Below are 19,922 nucleotides of genomic sequence, written 5' to 3'. Positions count from 1 at the left end.
TTCAAAGCTGTGGTGAAGTGAAAAAAAACTGTATTTTATAACAAATTAGTGAAAAAGCTTACAGCACCTGGTATTCCCAAGAGGTCTCCCATACAGGTACTGACCAGGCCCAACCCTGGATTGCTTCCGAGATCAGACGGGACTGGTCTTTTTCAGGGTGGTATGGCTGTAAGCACAAGAAAAAGCTTGAAAAATCTCTGAAAAATCCCTTGTGTATTTGTCAAGGTATGGTTGCGTCGCCCTCTGCAAAGACTAGATTCTTGCATATAGAGGTAAAAGGCTAAGTTAAACAGTTGTCTTCATCATTGTTGCTCTTCTTTAGACTCTAACAATTGGCTCCCACCCCATTTCTTGTCTCTAAAATGCCAGCACTGAGACATTATTGCTAGGGACAAATCAAAGGAGGTTTATTACCAACAAGTGTGTGCAGTTCGTGTGGAACACCTGGCTTTAAAATTATTCAATGACGAAGCTGTTCAAAGCTGTGGTGAAGTGAAAAAAACTGTATTTTATAACAAATTAGTGAAAAATTTTACAGCACCTGGTATTCCCAAGAGGTCTCCCATACAGGTACTGACCAGGCCCAACCCTGGATTGCTTCCGAGATCAGACGGGATCGGGCTTTTTCAGGGTGGTATGGCCGTAAGCAAAGAAAACACCTTGAAAAATCTCTGAAAAATCCCTTGTGTATATGTCAAAGTATGATTGTGTCGCCCACTGCAAAGACTAGATTCTTGCATATGGAGGTAAAAGGCTAAGTTAAACAGTTGTCTTCATCACTGTTGCTCTTTTTTCGAGTAACAATCGGCTCCCACCCCATTTCTTGTCTCTAAAATGCCAGCACTGAGACATGATTGCTAGGGACAAATCAAAGGAGGTTTATTACCAACAAGTGTGTGCAGTTCGTGTGGAACACCTGGCTTTAAAATTATTCAATGACGAAGCTGTTCAAAGCTGTGGTGAAGTGAAAAAAAACTGTATTTTATAACAAATTAGTGAAAAAGCTTACAGCACCTGGTATTCCCAAGAGGTCTCCCATACAGGTACTGACCAGGCCCAACCCTGGATTGCTTCCGAGATCAGACGGGACTGGTCTTTTTCAGGGTGGTATGGCTGTAAGCACAAGAAAAAGCTTGAAAAATCTCTGAAAAATCCCTTGTGTATTTGTCAAGGTATGGTTGCGTCGCCCTCTGCAAAGACTAGATTCTTGCATATAGAGGTAAAAGGCTAAGTTAAACAGTTGTCTTCATCATTGTTGCTCTTCTTTAGACTCTAACAATTGGCTCCCACCCCATTTCTTGTCTCTAAAATGCCAGCACTGAGACATTATTGCTAGGGACAAATCAAAGGAGGTTTATTACCAACAAGTGTGTGCAGTTCGTGTGGAACACCTGGCTTTAAAATTATTCAATGACGAAGCTGTTCAAAGCTGTGGTGAAGTGAAAAAAACTGTATTTTATAACAAATTAGTGAAAAATTTTACAGCACCTGGTATTCCCAAGAGGTCTCCCATACAGGTACTGACCAGGCCCAACCCTGGATTGCTTCCGAGATCAGACGGGATCGGGCTTTTTCAGGGTGGTATGGCCGTAAGCAAAGAAAACACCTTGAAAAATCTCTGAAAAATCCCTTGTGTATATGTCAAAGTATGATTGTGTCGCCCACTGCAAAGACTAGATTCTTGCATATGGAGGTAAAAGGCTAAGTTAAACAGTTGTCTTCATCACTGTTGCTCTTTTTTCGAGTAACAATCGGCTCCCACCCCATTTCTTGTCTCTAAAATGCCAGCACTGAGACATGATTGCTAGGGACAAATCAAAGGAGGTTTATTACCAACAAGTGTGTGCAGTTCGTGTGGAACACCTGGCTTTAAAATTATTCAATGACGAAGCTGTTCAAAGCTGTGGTGAAGTGAAAAAAACTGTATTTTATAACAAATTAGTGAAAAAGCTTACAGCACCTGGTATTCCCAAGAGGTCTCCTATACAGGTACTGACCAGGTCCAACCCTGGATTAATTCCGAGATCAGAGGGGATCGGGCTTTTTCAGGGTGGTATGGCTGTAAGCGAAGGAAAAACCTTGAAACATCTCTTGAAAATCCCTTGTGTATTTGTCAAGGTATGATTGTGTCGCCCACTGCAAAGACTAGATTCTTGCATATAGAGGTAAAAGGCTAAGTTAAACAGTTGTCTTCATCATTGTTGCTCTTCTTTAGACTCTAACAATTGGCTCCCACCCCATTTCTTGTCTCTAAAATGCCAGCACTGAGACATTATTGCTAGGGACAAATCAAAGGAGGTTTATTACCAACAAGTGTGTGCAGTTCGTGTGGAACACCTGGCTTTAAAATTATTCAATGACAAAGCTGTTCAAAGCTCTGGTGAAGTGAAAAAAAACTGTATTTTATAACAAATTAGTGAAAAAGCTTACAGCACCTGGTATTCCCAAGAGGTCTCCCATAGAGGTACTGACCAGGCCCAACCCTGGATTGCTTCCGAGATCAGACGGGATCGGGCTTTTTCAGGGTGGTATGGCCGTAAGCGAAGGACACACCTTGAAAAATCTCTGAAAAATCCCTTGTGTATTTGTCAAAGTATGATTGTGTTGCCCACTGCAAAGACTAGATTCTTGCATATGGAGGTAAAAGGCTAAGTTAAACAGTTGTCTTCATCACTGTTGCTCTTTTTTCGAGTAACAATCGGCTCCCACCCCATTTTTTGTCTCTAAAATGCCAGCACTGAGACATTATTGCTAGGGACAAATCAAAGGAGGTTTATTACCAACAAGTGTGTGCTGTTCGTGTGGAACACCTGGCTTTAAAATTATTCAATGACGAAGCTGTTCAAAGCTGTGGTGAAGTGAAAAAAAAACTGTATTTTATAACAAATTAGTGAAAAAGCTTACAGCACCTGGTATTCCCAAGAGGTCTCCCATACAGGTACTGACCAGGCCCAACCCTGGATTGCTTCCGAGATCAGACGGGACCGGGCTTTTTCAGGGTGGTATGGCTGTAAGCACAAGAAAAACCTTGAAAAATCTATGAAAAATCCCTTGTGTATTTGTCAAGGTATGATTGCGTCGCCCACTGCAAAGACTAGATTCTTGCATATAGAGGTAAAAGGCTAAGTTAAACAGTTGTCTTCATCATTGTTGCTCTTCTTTAGACTCTAACAATTGGCTCCCACCCCATTTCTTGTCTCTAAACTGCCAGCACTGAGACATTATTGCTAGGGACAAATCAAAGGAGGTTTATTACCAACAAGTGTGTGCAGTTCGTGTGGAAAACCTGGCTTTAAAATTATTCAATGACGAAGCTGTTCAAAGCTGTGGTGAAGTGAAAAAAATGTATTTTATAACAAATTAGTGAAAAAGCTTACAGCACCTGGTATTTCCAAGAGGTCTCCCATACAGGTACTGACCAGGCCCAACCCTGGACTGATTCCGAGATCAGACGGGATCGGGCTTTTTCAGGGTGGTATGGCCGTAAGCGATGGAAAAACTTGAAAAATCTTTGAAAAATCCCTTGTGTATTTGTCAAAGTATGATTGTGTCGCCCCCTAAAAAGACTAGATTTTTGCATATGGAGGTAAAAGGCTAAGTTAAACAGTTGTCTTCATCACTGTTGCTCTTTTTTCGAGTAACAATCGGCTCCCACCCCATTTCTTGTCTCTAAAATGCCAGCACTGAGACATTATTGCTAGGGACAAATAAAAGGAGGTTTATTACCAACAAGTGTGTGCAGTTCGTGTGGAACACCTGGCTTTAAAATTATTCAATGACGAAGCTGTTCAAAGATGTGGTGAAGTGAAAAAAACTGTATTTTATAACAAATTAGTGAAAAAGCTTACAGCACCTGGTATTCCCAAGAGGTCTCCCATACAGGTACTGACCAGGCCCAACCCTGGATTGATTCCGAGATCAGACGGGATCGGGCTTTTTCAGGGTTGTATGGTTGTAAGGGCAGGAAAAACCTTGAAAAATTTCAGAAAAATCTCTTGTGTATTTGTCAAGGTATGATTTTGTCACCCACTGCAAAGACCAGATTCTTGCATATAGAGGTAAAAGGCTAAGTTAAACAGTTGTCTTCATCATTGTTGCTCTTCTTTAGACTCTAACAATTGGCTCCCACCCCATTTCTTGTCTCTAAAATGCCAGCATTGAGACATTACTGCTAGGGACAAATCAAAGGAGGTTTATTACCAACAGTGTGTGCAGTTCGTGTGGAACACCTGGCTTTAAAATTATTCAATGACGAAGCTGTTCAAAGCTGTGGTGAAGTGAAAAAAATTGTATTTTATAACAAATTAGTGAAAAAGCTTACAGCACCTGGTATTCCCAAGAGGTCTCCATACATGTACTGACCAGGCCCAACCCTGGATTGCTTCCGAGATCACACGGGATTGGGCTTTTTCAGGGTGGTATGGCCGTAAGCGAAGGACAATCTTTGAAAAATCTCTGAAAAATCCCTTGTGTATTTGTCAAAGTATGATTGTGTCGCCCACTGAAAAGACTAGATTCTTGCATATGGAGGTAAAAGGCTAAGTTAAACAGTTGTCTTCATCATGTCGCTCTTCTTTAGACTCTAACAATTGGCTCCCACCCCATTTCTTGTCTCTAAAATGCCAGCACTGAGACATTATTGCTAGGGACAAATCAAAGGAGGTTTATTACCAACAAGTGTGTGCAGTTCGTGTGGAACACCTGGCTTTAAAATTATTCAATGACGAAGCTGTTCAAAGCTGTGGTGAAGTGAAAAAAACTGTATTTTATAACAAATTGGTGAAAAAGCTTACAGCACCTGGTATTCCCAAGAGGTCACCCATACAGGTACTGACCAGGCCCAACCCTGGATTGCTTCTGAGATCAGACGAGATCAGGCTTTTTCAGGGTGGTATGGCCGTAAGCGAAGGACACACCTTGAAAAATCTCTGAAAAATCCCTTGTGTATATGTCAAAGTATGATTGTGTCGCCCACTGCAAAGACTAGATTCTTGCATATGGAGGTAAAAGGCTAAGTTAAACAGTTGTCTTCATCACTGTTGCTCTTTTTTCGAGTAACAATCGGCTCCCACCCCATTTCTTGTCTCTAAAATGCCAGCACTGAGACATTATTGCTAGGGACAAATCAAAGGAGGTTTATTACCAACAATTGTGTGCAGTTCGTGTGGAACACCTGGCTTTAAAATTATTCAATGACGAAACTGTTCAAAGATGTGGTAAAGTGAAAAAAACTGTATTTTATAACAAATTAGTGAAAAAGCTTGCTGCACCTGGTATTCCTAAGAGGTCTCCCATACAGGTACTGACCAGGCCCAACCCTGGATTGCTTCCGAGATCAGACGGGATCGGGCTTTTTCAGGGTGGTATGGCTGTAAGCGATGGAAAAACCTTGAAAAATCTCTGAAAAATCCCTTGTGTATTTGTCAAGGTATGATTGTGTCGCCCACTGCAACAACTAGATTCTTGCATACAGAGGTAAAAGGCTAAGTTAAACAGTTGCCTTCATCACTGTTGCTGTTTTTTCGAGTAACAATCGGCTCCCACCCCATTTCTTGTCTCTAAAATGCCAGCACTGAGACATTATTGCTAGGGACAAATCAAAGGAGGTTTATTACCAACAAGTGTGTGCAGTTCGTGTGGAACACCTGGCTTTAAAATTATTCAATGACGAAGCTGTTCAAAGATGTGGTGAAGTGAAAAAAACTGTATTTTATAACAAATTAGTGAAAAAGCTTACAGCACCTGGTATTCCCAAGAGGTCTCCCATACAGGTACTGACCAGGCTTAACCCTGGATTGATTCCGAGATTAGAGGGGATCGGGCTTTTTCAGGGTGGTATGGCTGTAAACGAAGGAAAAACCTTGAAAAATCTCTGGAAAATCCCTTGTGTATTTGTCAAGGTATGATTGTGTCGCCCACTGCAAATACTAGATTCTTGCATATAGAGGTAAAAGGCTAAGTTAAACAGTTGTCTTCATCATTGTTGCTCTTCTTTAGACTCTAACAATTGGCTCCCACCCCATTTCTTGTCTCTAAAATGCCAGCACTGAGACATTATTGCTAGGGACAAATCAAAAGAGGTTTATTACCAACAAGTGTGTGCAGTTCGTGTGGAACACCTGGCTTTAAAATTATTCAATGACGAAGCTGTTCAAAGATGTGGTGAAGTGAAAAAAACTGTATTTTATAACAAATTAGTGAAAAAGCTTACAGCACCTGGTATTCCCAAGAGGTCTCCCATACAGGTACTGACCAGGCCCAACCCTGGATTGCTTCCGAGATCAGACGGGATCGGGCTTTTTCAGGGTGGTATGGCCGTAAGAGATGGAAAAACCTTGAAAAATCTTTGAAAAATCCCTTGTGTATTTGTCAAAGTATGATTGTGTCGCCCACTGCAAAGACTAGATTTTTGCATATGGAGGTAAAAGGCTAAGTTAAACAGTTGTCTTCATCACTGTTGCTCTTTTTTCTAGTAACAATCGGCTCCCACCCCATTTCTAGTCTCTAAAATGCCAGCACTGAGACATTATTGCTAGGGACAAATCAAAGGAGGTTTATTACCAACAAGTGTGTGCAGTTCGTGTGGAACACCTGGCTTTAAAATTATTCAATGACGAAGCTGTTCAAAGATTTGGTGAAGTGAAAAAAACTGTATTTTTTAACAAATTAGTGAAAAGGCTTACAGTACCTGGTATTCCCAAGAGGTCTCCCATACAGGTACTGACCAGGCCCAACCCTGGATTGATTCCGAGATCAGAGGGGATCGGGCTTTTTCAGGGTGGTATGGCTTTCAGCGAAGGAAAAACCTTGAAACATCTCTTGAAAATCCCTTGTGTATTTGTCAAGGTATGATTGTGTCGCCCACTGCAAAGACTAGATTCTTGCATATAGAGGTAAAAGGCTAAGTTAAACAGTTGTCTTCATCATTGTTGCTCTTCTTTAGACTCTAACAATTGGCTCCCACCCCATTTCTTGTCTCTAAAATGCCAGCACTGAGACATTATTGCTAGGGACAAATCAAAGGAGGTTTATTACCAACAAGTGTGTGCAGTTCGTGTGGAACACCTGGCTTTAAAATTATTCAATGACAAAGCTGTTCAAAGATGTGGTGAAGTGAAGAAAACTGTATTTTATAACAAATTAGTGAAAAAGCTTACAGCACCTGGTATTCCCAAGAGGTCTCCCATACAGGTACTGACCAGGCCCAATCCTGGATTGCTTCCGAGATCAGACGGGATTGGGCTTTTTCAGGGTGGAATGGCCATAAGCGAAGGACACACCTTGAAAAATCTCTGAAAAGTCCCTTGTGTATATGTCAAAGTATGATTGTGTTGCCCACTGCAAAGTCTAGATTCTTGCATATGGAGGTAAAAGGCTAAGTTAAACAGTTGTCTTCATCACTGTTGCTTTTTTTTTTGAGTAACAATCGGCTCCCATCCCATTTCTTGTCTCTAAAATGCCAGCACTGAGACATTATTGCTAGGAGCAAATCAAAGGAGGTTTATTACCAACAAGTGTGTGCAGTTCGTGTGGAACACCTGGCTTTAAAATTATTCAATGACGAAGCTGTTCAAAGATGTGGTGAAGTGAAAAAAACTGTATTTTATAACAAATTAATGAAAAAGCTTACAGCACCTGGTATTCCCAAAAGGTCTCCCATACAGGTACTGACCAGGCCCAAACCTGAATTGATTCCGAGATCAGAGGGGATCGGGCTTTTTCAGGGTGGTATGGCTGTAAGCGATGGAAAAACCTTGAAACATCTCTTGAAAATCCCTTGTGTATTTGTCAAGCTATGATTGTGTCCCCCACTGCAAAGACTAGATTCTTGCATATAGAGGTTAAAGGCTAAGTTAAACAGTTGTCTTCATCATTGTTGCTCTTCTTTAGACTCTAACAATTGGCTCCCACCCCATTTCTTGTCTCTAAAATGCCAGCACTGAGACATTATTGCTAGGGACAAATCAAAGGAGGTTTATTACCAACAAGTGTGTGCAGTTCGTGTGGAACACCTGGCTTTAAAATTATTCAATGACGAAGCTGTTCAAAGCTGTGGTGAAGTGAAAAAAACTGTATTTTATAACAAATTAGTGAAAAAGCTTACAGCACCTGGTATTCCCAAGAGGTCTCCCAAACAGGTACTGACCAGGCCCAACCCTGGATTGCTTCCGAGATCAGACGGGATCGGGCTTTTTCAGGGTGGTATGGCCGTTAGCGAAGGACACACCTTGAAAAATCTCTGAAAAGTCCCTTGTGTATATGTCAAAGTATGATTGTGTTGCCCACTGCAAAGACTAGATTCTTGCATATGGAGGTAAAAGGCTAAGTTAAACAGTTGTCTTCATCACTGTTGCTCTTTTTTCGAGTAACAATCGGCTCCCACCCCATTTTTTGTCTCTAAAATGCCAGCACTGAGACATTATTGCTAGGGACAAATCAAAGGAGGTTTATTACCAACAAGTGTGTGCAGTTCGTGTGGAACACCTGGCTTTAAAATTATTCAATGACGAAGCTGTTCAAAGCTGTGGTGAAGTGAAAAAAACTGTATTTTATAACAAATTAGTGAAAAAGCTTACAGCACCTGGTATTCCCAAGAGGTCTCCTATACAGGTACTGACCAGGCCCAACCCTGGATTGATTCCGAGATCAGAGGGGATCGGGCTTTTTTAGGGTGGTATGGCTGTAAGCGAAGGAAAAACCTTGAAAAATCTCTGAAAAATCCCTTGTGTATTTGTCAAGGTATGATTGTGTCGCCCACTGCAAAGACTAGATTCTTGCATATAGAGGTAAAAGGCTAAGTTAAGCAGTTGTCTTCATCATTGTTGCTCTTCTTTAGACTCTAACAATTGGCTCCCACCCCATTTCTTGTCTCTAAAATGCCAGCACTGAGACATTATTGCTAGGGACAAATCAAAGGAGGTTTATTACCAACAAGTGTGTGCAGTTCATGTGGAACACCTGGCTTTAAAATTATTCAATGACGAAGCTGTTCAAAGCTGTGGTGAAGTGAAAAAAACTGTATTTTATAACAAATTAGTGAAAAATTTTACAGCACCTGGTATTCCCAAGAGGTCTCCCATACAGGTACTGACCAGGCCCAACCCTGGATTGCTTCCGAGATCAGACGGGATCGGGCTTTTTCAGGGTGGTATGGCCGTAAGCAAAGAAAACACCTTGAAAAATCTCTGAAAAATCCCTTGTGTATATGTCAAAGTATGATTGTGTCGCCCACTGCAAAGACTAGATTCTTGCATATGGAGGTAAAAGGCTAAGTTAAACAGTTGTCTTCATCACTGTTGCTCTTTTTTCAAGTAACAATCGGCTCCCACCCCATTTCTTGTCTCTAAAATGCCAGCACTGAGACATTATTGCTAGGGACAAATCAAAGGAGGTTTATTACCAACAAGTGTGTGCAGTTCGTGTGGAACACCTGGCTTTAAAATTATTCAATGACGAAGCTGTTCAAAGCTGTGGTGAAGTGAAAAAAACTGTATTTTATAACAAATTAGTGAAAAAGCTTACAGCACCTGGTATTCCCAAGAGGTCTCCTATACAGGTACTGACCAGGTCCAACCCTGGATTAATTCCGAGATCAGAGGGGATCGGGCTTTTTCAGGGTGGTATGGCTGTAAGCGAAGGAAAAACCTTGAAACATCTCTTGAAAATCCCTTGTGTATTTGTCAAGGTATGATTGTGTCGCCCACTGCAAAGACTAGATTCTTGCATATAGAGGTAAAAGGTTAAGTTAAACAGTTGTCTTCATCATTGTTGCTCTTCTTTAGACTCTAACAATTGGCTCCCACCCCATTTCTTGTCTCTAAAATGCCAGCACTGAGACATTATTGCTAGGGACAAATCAAAGGAGGTTTATTACCAACAAGTGTGTGCAGTTCGTGTGGAACACCTGGCTTTAAAATTATTCAATGACGAAGCTGTTCAAAGCTGTGGTGAAGTGAAAAAAACTGTATTTTATAACAAATTAGTGAAAAAGCTTACAGCACCTGGTATTCCCAAGAGGTCTCCCATACAGGTACTGACCAGGCCCAACCCTGGATTGCTTCCGAGATCAGACGGGATCGGGCTTTTTCAGGGTGGTATGGCCGTAAGCGAAGGACACACCTTGAAAAATCTCTGAAAAATCCCTTGTGTATATGTCAAAGTATGATTGTGTTGCCCACTGCAAAGACTAGATTCTTGCATATGGAGGTAAAAGGCTAAGTTAAACAGTTGTCTTCATCACTGTTGCTCTTTTTTCGAGTAACAATCGGCTCCCACCCCATTTTTTGTCTCTAAAATGCCAGCACTGAGACATTATTGCTAGGGACAAATCAAAGGAGGTTTATTACCAACAAGTGTGTGCTGTTCGTGTGGAACACCTGGCTTTAAAATTATTCAATGACGAAGCTGTTCAAAGCTGTGGTGAAGTGAAAAAAAACTGTATTTTATAACAAATTAGTGAAAAAGCTTACAGCACCTGGTATTCCCAAGAGGTCTCCCATACAGGTACTGACCAGGCCCAACCCTGGATTGCTTCCGAGATCAGACGGGACCGGGCTTTTTCAGGGTGGTATGGCTGTAAGCACAAGAAAAACCTTGAAAAATCTCTGAAAAATCCCTTGTGTATTTGTCAAGGTATGATTGCGTCGCCCACTGCAAAGACTAGATTCTTGCATATAGAGGTAAAAGGCTAAGTTAAACAGTTGTCTTCATCATTGTTGCTCTTCTTTAGACTCTAACAATTGGCTCCCACCCCATTTCTTGTCTCTAAAATGCCAGCACTGAGACATTATTGCTAGGGACAAATCAAAGGAGGTTTATTACCAACAAGTGTGTGCAGTTCGTGTGGAACACCTGGCTTTAAAATTATTCAATGACGAAGCTGTTCAAAGCTGTGGTGAAGTGAAAAAAATTGTATTTTATAACAAATTAGTGAAAAAGCTTACAGCACCTGGTATTCCTAAGAGGTCTCCCATACAGGTAATGACCAGGTCCAACCCTGGATTAATTCCGAGATCTGAGGGGATCGGGCTTTTTCAGGGTGGTATGGCTGTAAGAGAAGGAAAAATCTTGAAACATCTCTTGAAAATCCCTTGTGTATTTGTCAAGGTATGATTGTGTCGCCCACTGCAAAGACTAGATTCTTGCATATAGAGGTAAAAGGCTAAGTTAAACAGTTGTCTTCATCATTGTTGCTTTTCTTTAGACTCTAACAATTGGCTCCCACCCCATTTCTTGTCTCTAAAATGCCAGCACTGAGACATTATTGCTAGGGACAAATCAAAGGAGGTTTATTACCAACAAGTGTGTGCAGTTCGTGTGGAACACCTGGCTTTAAAATTATTCAATGACGAAGCTGTTCAAAGCTGTGGTGAAGTGAAAAAAACTGTATTTTATAACAAATTAGTGAAAAATTTTACAGCACCTGGTATTCCCAAGAGGTCTCCCATACAGGTACTGACCAGGCCCAACCCTGGATTGCTTCCGAGATCAGACGGGATCGGGCTTTTTCAGGGTGGTATGGCCGTAAGCAAAGAAAACACCTTGAAAAATCTCTGAAAAATCCCTTGTGTATATGTCAAAGTATGATTGTGTCGCCCACTGCAAAGACTAGATTCTTGCATATGGAGGTAAAAGGCTAAGTTAAACAGTTGTCTTCATCACTGTTGCTCTTTTTTCGAGTAACAATCGGCTCCCACCCCATTTCTTGTCTCTAAAATGCCAGCACTGAGACATGATTGCTAGGGACAAATCAAAGGAGGTTTATTACCAACAAGTGTGTGCAGTTCGTGTGGAACACCTGGCTTTAAAATTATTCAATGACGAAGCTGTTCAAAGCTGTGGTGAAGTGAAAAAAACTGTATTTTATAACAAATTAGTGAAAAAGCTTACAGCACCTGGTATTCCCAAGAGGTCTCCTATACAGGTACTGACCAGGTCCAACCCTGGATTAATTCCGAGATCAGAGGGGATCGGGCTTTTTCAGGGTGGTATGGCTGTAAGCGAAGGAAAAACCTTGAAACATCTCTTGAAAATCCCTTGTGTATTTGTCAAGGTATGACTGTGTCGCCCACTGCAAAGACTAGATTCTTGCATATAGAGGTAAAAGGCTAAGTTAAACAGTTGTCTTCATCATTGTTGCTCTTCTTTAGACTCTAACAATTGGCTCCCACCCCATTTCTTGTCTCTAAAATGCCAGCACTGAGACATTATTGCTAGGGACAAATCAAAGGAGGTTTATTACCAACAAGTGTGTGCAGTTCGTGTGGAACACCTGGCTTTAAAATTATTCAATGACAAAGCTGTTCAAAGCTCTGGTGAAGTGAAAAAAAACTGTATTTTATAACAAATTAGTGAAAAATTTTACAGCACCTGGTATTCCCAAGAGGTCTCCCATACAGGTACTGACCAGGCCCAACCCTGGATTGCTTCCGAGATCAGACGGGATCGGGCTTTTTCAGGGTGGTATGGCCGTAATCAAAGAAAACACCTTGAAAAATCTCTGAAAAATCCCTTGTGTATATGTCAAAGTATGATTGTGTCGCCCACTGCAAAGACTAGATTCTTGCATATGGAGGTAAAAGGCTAAGTTAAACAGTTGTCTTCATCACTGTTGCTCTTTTTTCAAGTAACAATCGGCTCCCACCCCATTTCTTGTCTCTAAAATGCCAGCACTGAGACATTATTGCTAGGGACAAATCAAAGGAGGTTTATTACCAACAAGTGTGTGCAGTTCGTGTGGAACACCTGGCTTTAAAATTATTCAATGACGAAGCTGTTCAAAGCTGTGGTGAAGTGAAAAAAACTGTATTTTATAACAAATTAGTGAAAAAGCTTACAGCACCTGGTATTCCCAAGAGGTCTCCTATACAGGTACTGACCAGGTCCAACCCTGGATTAATTCCGAGATCAGAGGGGATCGGGCTTTTTCAGGGTGGTATGGCTGTAAGCGAAGGAAAAACCTTGAAACATCTCTTGAAAATCCCTTGTGTATTTGTCAAGGTATGATTGTGTCGCCCACTGCAAAGACTAGATTCTTGCATATAGAGGTAAAAGGTTAAGTTAAACAGTTGTCTTCATCATTGTTGCTCTTCTTTAGACTCTAACAATTGGCTCCCACCCCATTTCTTGTCTCTAAAATGCCAGCACTGAGACATTATTGCTAGGGACAAATCAAAGGAGGTTTATTACCAACAAGTGTGTGCAGTTCGTGTGGAACACCTGGCTTTAAAATTATTCAATGACGAAGCTGTTCAAAGCTGTGGTGAAGTGAAAAAAACTGTATTTTATAACAAATTAGTGAAAAAGCTTACAGCACCTGGTATTCCCAAGAGGTCTCCCATACAGGTACTGACCAGGCCCAACCCTGGATTGCTTCCGAGATCAGACGGGATCGGGCTTTTTCAGGGTGGTATGGCCGTAAGCGAAGGACACACCTTGAAAAATCTCTGAAAAATCCCTTGTGTATATGTCAAAGTATGATTGTGTTGCCCACTGCAAAGACTAGATTCTTGCATATGGAGGTAAAAGGCTAAGTTAAACAGTTGTCTTCATCACTGTTGCTCTTTTTTCGAGTAACAATCGGCTCCCACCCCATTTTTTGTCTCTAAAATGCCAGCACTGAGACATTATTGCTAGGGACAAATCAAAGGAGGTTTATTACCAACAAGTGTGTGCTGTTCGTGTGGAACACCTGGCTTTAAAATTATTCAATGACGAAGCTGTTCAAAGCTGTGGTGAAGTGAAAAAAAACTGTATTTTATAACAAATTAGTGAAAAAGCTTACAGCACCTGGTATTCCCAAGAGGTCTCCCATACAGGTACTGACCAGGCCCAACCCTGGATTGCTTCCGAGATCAGACGGGACCGGGCTTTTTCAGGGTGGTATGGCTGTAAGCACAAGAAAAACCTTGAAAAATCTCTGAAAAATCCCTTGTGTATTTGTCAAGGTATGATTGCGTCGCCCACTGCAAAGACTAGATTCTTGCATATAGAGGTAAAAGGCTAAGTTAAACAGTTGTCTTCATCATTGTTGCTCTTCTTTAGACTCTAACAATTGGCTCCCACCCCATTTCTTGTCTCTAAAATGCCAGCACTGAGACATTATTGCTAGGGACAAATCAAAGGAGGTTTATTACCAACAAGTGTGTGCAGTTCGTGTGGAACACCTGGCTTTAAAATTATTCAATGACGAAGCTGTTCAAAGCTGTGGTGAAGTGAAAAAAATTGTATTTTATAACAAATTAGTGAAAAAGCTTACAGCACCTGGTATTCCTAAGAGGTCTCCCATACAGGTAATGACCAGGTCCAACCCTGGATTAATTCCGAGATCTGAGGGGATCGGGCTTTTTCAGGGTGGTATGGCTGTAAGAGAAGGAAAAATCTTGAAACATCTCTTGAAAATCCCTTGTGTATTTGTCAAGGTATGATTGTGTCGCCCACTGCAAAGACTAGATTCTTGCATATAGAGGTAAAAGGCTAAGTTAAACAGTTGTCTTCATCATTGTTGCTTTTCTTTAGACTCTAACAATTGGCTCCCACCCCATTTCTTGTCTCTAAAATGCCAGCACTGAGACATTATTGCTAGGGACAAATCAAAGGAGGTTTATTACCAACAAGTGTGTGCAGTTCGTGTGGAACACCTGGCTTTAAAATTATTCAATGACGAAGCTGTTCAAAGCTGTGGTGAAGTGAAAAAAACTGTATTTTATAACAAATTAGTGAAAAATTTTACAGCACCTGGTATTCCCAAGAGGTCTCCCATACAGGTACTGACCAGGCCCAACCCTGGATTGCTTCCGAGATCAGACGGGATCGGGCTTTTTCAGGGTGGTATGGCCGTAAGCAAAGAAAACACCTTGAAAAATCTCTGAAAAATCCCTTGTGTATATGTCAAAGTATGATTGTGTCGCCCACTGCAAAGACTAGATTCTTGCATATGGAGGTAAAAGGCTAAGTTAAACAGTTGTCTTCATCACTGTTGCTCTTTTTTCGAGTAACAATCGGCTCCCACCCCATTTCTAGTCTCTAAAATGCCAGCACTGAGACATGATTGCTAGGGACAAATCAAAGGAGGTTTATTACCAACAAGTGTGTGCAGTTCGTGTGGAACAGCTGGCTTTAAAATTATTCAATGACGAAGCTGTTCAAAGCTGTGGTGAAGTGAAAAAAACTGTATTTTATAACAAATTAGTGAAAAAGCTTACAGCACCTGGTATTCCCAAGAGGTCTCCTATACAGGTACTGACCAGGTCCAACCCTGGATTAATTCCGAGATCAGAGGGGATCGGGCTTTTTCAGGGTGGTATGGCTGTAAGCGAAGGAAAAACCGTGAAACATCTATTGAAAATCCCTTGTGTATTTGTCAAGGTATGATTGTGTCGCCCACTGCAAAGACTAGATTCTTGCATATAGAGGTAAAAGGCTAAGTTAAACAGTTGTCTTCATCATTGTTGCTCTTCTTTAGACTCTAACAATTGGCTCCCACCCCATTTCTTGTCTCTAAAATGCCAGCACTGAGACATTATTGCTAGGGACAAATCAAAGGAGGTTTATTACCAACAAGTGTGTGCAGTTCGTGTGGAACACCTGGCTTTAAAATTATTCAATGACAAAGCTGTTCAAAGCTCTGGTGAAGTGAAAAAAAACTGTATTTTATAACAAATTAGTGAAAAAGCTTACAGCACCTGGTATTCCCAAGAGGTCTCCCATAGAGGTACTGACCAGGCCCAACCCTGGATTGCTTCCGAGATCAGACGGGATCGGGCTTTTTCAGGGTGGTATGGCTGTAAGCGATGGAAAAACCTTGAAAAATCTCTGAAAAATCCCTTGTGTATTTGTCAAGGTATGATTGTGTCGCCCACTGCAACGACTAGATTCTTGCATACAGAGGTAAAAGGCTAAGTTAAACAGTTGCCTTCATCACTGTTGCTGTTTTTTCGAGTAACAATCGGCTCCCACCCCATTTCTTGTCTCCAAAATGCCAGCACTGAGACATTATTGCTAGGGACAAATCAAAGGAGGTTTATTACCAACAAGTGTGTGCAGTTCGTGTGGAACACCTGGCTTTAAAATTATTCAATGACGAAGCTGTTCAAAGATGTGGTGAAGTGAAAAAAACTGTATTTTATAACAAATTAGTGAAAAAGCTTACAGCACCTGGTATTCCCAAGAGGTCTCCCATACAGGTACTGACCAGGCTTAACCCTGGATTGATTCCGAGATTAGAGGGGATCGGGCTTTTTCAGGGTGGTATGGCTGTAAACGAAGGAAAAACCTTGAAAAATCTCTGGAAAATCCCTTGTGTATTTGTCAAGGTATGATTGTGTCGCCCACTGCAAATACTAGATTCTTGCATATAGAGGTAAAAGGCTAAGTTAAACAGTTGTCTTCATCATTGTTGCTCTTCTTTAGACTCTAACAATTGGCTCCCACCCCATTTCTTGTCTCTAAAATGCCAGCACTGAGACATTATTGCTAGGGACAAATCAAAAGAGGTTTATTACCAACAAGTGTGTGCAGTTCGTGTGGAACACCTGGCTTTAAAATTATTCAATGACGAAGCTGTTCAAAGATGTGGTGAAGTGAAAAAAACTGTATTTTATAACAAATTAGTGAAAAAGCTTACAGCACCTGGTATTCCCAAGAGGTCTCCCATACAGGTACTGACCAGGCCCAACCCTGGATTGCTTCCGAGATCAGACGGGATCGGGCTTTTTCAGGGTGGTATGGCCGTAAGAGATGGAAAAACCTTGAAAAATCTTTGAAAAATCCCTTGTGTATTTGTCAAAGTATGATTGTGTCGCCCACTGCAAAGACTAGATTTTTGCATATGGAGGTAAAAGGCTAAGTTAAACAGTTGTCTTCATCACTGTTGCTCTTTTTTCTAGTAACAATCGGCTCCCACCCCATTTCTAGTCTCTAAAATGCCAGCACTGAGACATTATTGCTAGGGACAAATCAAAGGAGGTTTATTACCAACAAGTGTGTGCAGTTCGTGTGGAACACCTGGCTTTAAAATTATTCAATGACCAAGCTGTTCAAAGATTTGGTGAAGTGAAAAAAACTGTATTTTTTAACAAATTAGTGAAAAGGCTTACAGTACCTGGTATTCCCAAGAGGTCTCCCATACAGGTACTGACCAGGCCCAACCCTGGATTGATTCCGAGATCAGAGGGGATCGGGCTTTTTCAGGGTGGTATGGCTTTCAGCGAAGGAAAAACCTTGAAACATCTCTTGAAAATCCCTTGTGTATTTGTCAAGGTATGATTGTGTCGCCCACTGCAAAGACTAGATTCTTGCATATAGAGGTAAAAGGCTAAGTTAAACAGTTGTCTTCATCATTGTTGCTCTTCTTTAGACTCTAACAATTGGCTCCCACCCCATTTCTTGTCTCTAAAATGCCAGCACTGAGACATTATTGCTAGGGACAAATCAAAGGAGGTTTATTACCAACAAGTGTGTGCAGTTCGTGTGGAACACCTGGCTTTAAAATTATTCAATGACAAAGCTGTTCAAAGATGTGGTGAAGTGAAGAAAACTGTATTTTATAACAAATTAGTGAAAAAGCTTACAGCACCTGGTATTCCCAAGAGGTCTCCCATACAGGTACTGACCAGGCCCAATCCTGGATTGCTTCCGAGATCAGACGGGATCGGGCTTTTTCAGGGTGGAATGGCCATAAGCGAAGGACACACCTTGAAAAATCTCTGAAAAGTCCCTTGTGTATATGTCAAAGTATGATTGTGTTGCCCACTGCAAAGTCTAGATTCTTGCATATGGAGGTAAAAGGCTAAGTTAAACAGTTGTCTTCATCACTGTTGCTTTTTTTTTTGAGTAACAATCGGCTCCCATCCCATTTCTTGTCTCTAAAATGCCAGCACTGAGACATTATTGCTAGGAGCAAATCAAAGGAGGTTTATTACCAACAAGTGTGTGCAGTTCGTGTGGAACACCTGGCTTTAAAATTATTCAATGACGAAGCTGTTCAAAGATGTGGTGAAGTGAAAAAAACTGTATTTTATAACAAATTAGTGAAAAAGCTTACAGCACCTGGTATTCCCAAAAGGTCTCCCATACAGGTACTGACCAGGCCCAAACCTGAATTGATTCCGAGATCAGAGGGGATCGGGCTTTTTCAGGGTGGTATGGCTGTAAGCGATGGAAAAACCTTGAAACATCTCTTGAAAATCCCTTGTGTATTTGTCAAGCTATGATTGTGTCCCCCACTGCAAAGACTAGATTCTTGCATATAGAGGTTAAAGGCTAAGTTAAACAGTTGTCTTCATCATTGTTGCTCTTCTTTAGACTCTAACAATTGGCTCCCACCCCATTTCTTGTCTCTAAAATGCCAGCACTGAGACATTATTGCTAGGGACAAATCAAAGGAGGTTTATTACCAACAAGTGTGTGCAGTTCGTGTGGAACACCTGGCTTTAAAATTATTCAATGACGAAGCTGTTCAAAGCTGTGGTGAAGTGAAAAAAACTGTATTTTATAACAAATTAGTGAAAAAGCTTACAGCACCTGGTATTCCCAAGAGGTCTCCCAAACAGGTACTGACCAGGCCCAACCCTGGATTGCTTCCGAGATCAGACGGGATCGGGCTTTTTCAGGGTGGTATGGCCGTTAGCGAAGGACACACCTTGAAAAATCTCTGAAAAGTCCCTTGTGTATATGTCAAAGTATGATTGTGTTGCCCACTGCAAAGACTAGATTCTTGCATATGGAGGTAAAAGGCTAAGTTAAACAGTTGTCTTCATCACTGTTGCTCTTTTTTCGAGTAACAATCGGCTCCCACCCCATTTTTTGTCTCTAAAATGCCAGCACTGAGACATTATTGCTAGGGACAAATCAAAGGAGGTTTATTACCAACAAGTGTGTGCAGTTCGTGTGGAACACCTGGCTTTAAAATTATTCAATGACGAAGCTGTTCAAAGCTGTGGTGAAGTGAAAAAAACTGTATTTTATAACAAATTAGTGAAAAAGCTTACAGCACCTGGTATTCCCAAGAGGTCTCCTATACAGGTACTGACCAGGCCCAACCCTGGATTGATTCCGAGATCAGAGGGGATCGGGCTTTTTTAGGGTGGTATGGCTGTAAGCGAAGGAAAAACCTTGAAAAATCTCTGAAAAATCCCTTGTGTATTTGTCAAGGTATGATTGTGTCGCCCACTGCAAAGACTAGATTCTTGCATATAGAGGTAAAAGGCTAAGTTAAGCAGTTGTCTTCATCATTGTTGCTCTTCTTTAGACTCTAACAATTGGCTCCCACCCCATTTCTTGTCTCTAAAATGCCAGCACTGAGACATTATTGCTAGGGACAAATCAAAGGAGGTTTATTACCAACAAGTGTGTGCAGTTCATGTGGAACACCTGGCTTTAAAATTATTCAATGACGAAGCTGTTCAAAGCTGTGGTGAAGTGAAAAAAACTGTATTTTATAACAAATTAGTGAAAAATTTTACAGCACCTGGTATTCCCAAGAGGTCTCCCATACAGGTACTGACCAGGCCCAACCCTGGATTGCTTCCGAGATCAGACGGGATCGGGCTTTTTCAGGGTGGTATGGCCGTAAGCAAAGAAAACACCTTGAAAAATCTCTGAAAAATCCCTTGTGTATATGTCAAAGTATGATTGTGTCGCCCACTGCAAAGACTAGATTCTTGCATATGGAGGTAAAAGGCTAAGTTAAACAGTTGTCTTCATCACTGTTGCTCTTTTTTCAAGTAACAATCGGCTCCCACCCCATTTCTTGTCTCTAAAATGCCAGCACTGAGACATTATTGCTAGGGACAAATCAAAGGAGGTTTATTACCAACAAGTGTGTGCAGTTCGTGTGGAACACCTGGCTTTAAAATTATTCAATGACGAAGCTGTTCAAAGCTGTGGTGAAGTGAAAAAAACTGTATTTTATAACAAATTAG

General features: G+C 41.2%; 1 protein-coding gene, 7 non-coding genes and 35 pseudogenes across 8 annotated transcripts in view; all 43 read right to left on the bottom strand.

Moving 5' to 3' along the window:
• Window positions 1-19,922, bottom strand: part of LOC129157530 (zinc finger protein 420) — a 281,855-nt gene that overhangs the window by 233,850 nt on the left and 28,083 nt on the right. The gene's annotated exons all lie outside the window — the stretch shown is intronic.
• On the bottom strand, window positions 56-174 carry LOC139067687 (5S ribosomal RNA; annotated as a pseudogene).
• Window positions 530-648, bottom strand: LOC139067096 (5S ribosomal RNA; annotated as a pseudogene).
• Window positions 1,003-1,121, bottom strand: LOC139067686 (5S ribosomal RNA; annotated as a pseudogene).
• Window positions 1,477-1,595, bottom strand: LOC139067095 (5S ribosomal RNA; annotated as a pseudogene).
• LOC139066951 (5S ribosomal RNA) lies at window positions 1,949-2,067 on the bottom strand (annotated as a pseudogene).
• LOC139066550 (5S ribosomal RNA) lies at window positions 2,424-2,542 on the bottom strand. The gene has a single exon (XR_011519452.1). It is a non-coding gene; the product is annotated as a 5S ribosomal RNA (ribosomal RNA).
• On the bottom strand, window positions 2,898-3,016 carry LOC139066691 (5S ribosomal RNA; annotated as a pseudogene).
• Window positions 3,371-3,489, bottom strand: LOC139067076 (5S ribosomal RNA; annotated as a pseudogene).
• On the bottom strand, window positions 3,842-3,960 carry LOC139067603 (5S ribosomal RNA; annotated as a pseudogene).
• On the bottom strand, window positions 4,315-4,432 carry LOC139068006 (5S ribosomal RNA; annotated as a pseudogene).
• On the bottom strand, window positions 4,787-4,905 carry LOC139066567 (5S ribosomal RNA). Its single transcript, XR_011519469.1, has one exon. It is a non-coding gene; the product is annotated as a 5S ribosomal RNA (ribosomal RNA).
• On the bottom strand, window positions 5,259-5,377 carry LOC139067530 (5S ribosomal RNA; annotated as a pseudogene).
• On the bottom strand, window positions 5,731-5,849 carry LOC139067939 (5S ribosomal RNA; annotated as a pseudogene).
• Window positions 6,205-6,323, bottom strand: LOC139066626 (5S ribosomal RNA). Its single transcript, XR_011519530.1, has one exon. It is a non-coding gene; the product is annotated as a 5S ribosomal RNA (ribosomal RNA).
• Window positions 6,677-6,795, bottom strand: LOC139067610 (5S ribosomal RNA; annotated as a pseudogene).
• On the bottom strand, window positions 7,151-7,269 carry LOC139067732 (5S ribosomal RNA; annotated as a pseudogene).
• On the bottom strand, window positions 7,624-7,742 carry LOC139067031 (5S ribosomal RNA; annotated as a pseudogene).
• LOC139066789 (5S ribosomal RNA) lies at window positions 8,098-8,216 on the bottom strand (annotated as a pseudogene).
• LOC139067274 (5S ribosomal RNA) lies at window positions 8,570-8,688 on the bottom strand (annotated as a pseudogene).
• On the bottom strand, window positions 9,044-9,162 carry LOC139067094 (5S ribosomal RNA; annotated as a pseudogene).
• Window positions 9,516-9,634, bottom strand: LOC139066950 (5S ribosomal RNA; annotated as a pseudogene).
• LOC139066417 (5S ribosomal RNA) lies at window positions 9,990-10,108 on the bottom strand. The gene has a single exon (XR_011519308.1). It is a non-coding gene; the product is annotated as a 5S ribosomal RNA (ribosomal RNA).
• Window positions 10,463-10,581, bottom strand: LOC139066690 (5S ribosomal RNA; annotated as a pseudogene).
• Window positions 10,937-11,055, bottom strand: LOC139067555 (5S ribosomal RNA; annotated as a pseudogene).
• Window positions 11,411-11,529, bottom strand: LOC139067093 (5S ribosomal RNA; annotated as a pseudogene).
• Window positions 11,883-12,001, bottom strand: LOC139066949 (5S ribosomal RNA; annotated as a pseudogene).
• Window positions 12,358-12,476, bottom strand: LOC139067063 (5S ribosomal RNA; annotated as a pseudogene).
• LOC139066948 (5S ribosomal RNA) lies at window positions 12,830-12,948 on the bottom strand (annotated as a pseudogene).
• On the bottom strand, window positions 13,304-13,422 carry LOC139066416 (5S ribosomal RNA). Its single transcript, XR_011519307.1, has one exon. It is a non-coding gene; the product is annotated as a 5S ribosomal RNA (ribosomal RNA).
• LOC139066689 (5S ribosomal RNA) lies at window positions 13,777-13,895 on the bottom strand (annotated as a pseudogene).
• Window positions 14,251-14,369, bottom strand: LOC139067554 (5S ribosomal RNA; annotated as a pseudogene).
• Window positions 14,725-14,843, bottom strand: LOC139067092 (5S ribosomal RNA; annotated as a pseudogene).
• Window positions 15,197-15,315, bottom strand: LOC139066947 (5S ribosomal RNA; annotated as a pseudogene).
• LOC139066556 (5S ribosomal RNA) lies at window positions 15,672-15,790 on the bottom strand. The gene has a single exon (XR_011519458.1). It is a non-coding gene; the product is annotated as a 5S ribosomal RNA (ribosomal RNA).
• Window positions 16,144-16,262, bottom strand: LOC139067938 (5S ribosomal RNA; annotated as a pseudogene).
• On the bottom strand, window positions 16,618-16,736 carry LOC139066625 (5S ribosomal RNA). The gene has a single exon (XR_011519529.1). It is a non-coding gene; the product is annotated as a 5S ribosomal RNA (ribosomal RNA).
• LOC139067608 (5S ribosomal RNA) lies at window positions 17,090-17,208 on the bottom strand (annotated as a pseudogene).
• Window positions 17,564-17,682, bottom strand: LOC139067242 (5S ribosomal RNA; annotated as a pseudogene).
• On the bottom strand, window positions 18,037-18,155 carry LOC139067030 (5S ribosomal RNA; annotated as a pseudogene).
• Window positions 18,511-18,629, bottom strand: LOC139066788 (5S ribosomal RNA; annotated as a pseudogene).
• On the bottom strand, window positions 18,983-19,101 carry LOC139067272 (5S ribosomal RNA; annotated as a pseudogene).
• LOC139067091 (5S ribosomal RNA) lies at window positions 19,457-19,575 on the bottom strand (annotated as a pseudogene).

This window comes from Nothobranchius furzeri, chromosome 2 (genome assembly GCF_043380555.1).
Source record: "Nothobranchius furzeri strain GRZ-AD chromosome 2, NfurGRZ-RIMD1, whole genome shotgun sequence".
In the NCBI taxonomy this organism is placed as follows: domain Eukaryota; kingdom Metazoa; phylum Chordata; class Actinopteri; order Cyprinodontiformes; family Nothobranchiidae; genus Nothobranchius; species Nothobranchius furzeri.
The sequence above is the reverse complement of the archived record's forward strand: the minus strand, read 5'-3'. Positions and strand labels throughout refer to the sequence as shown.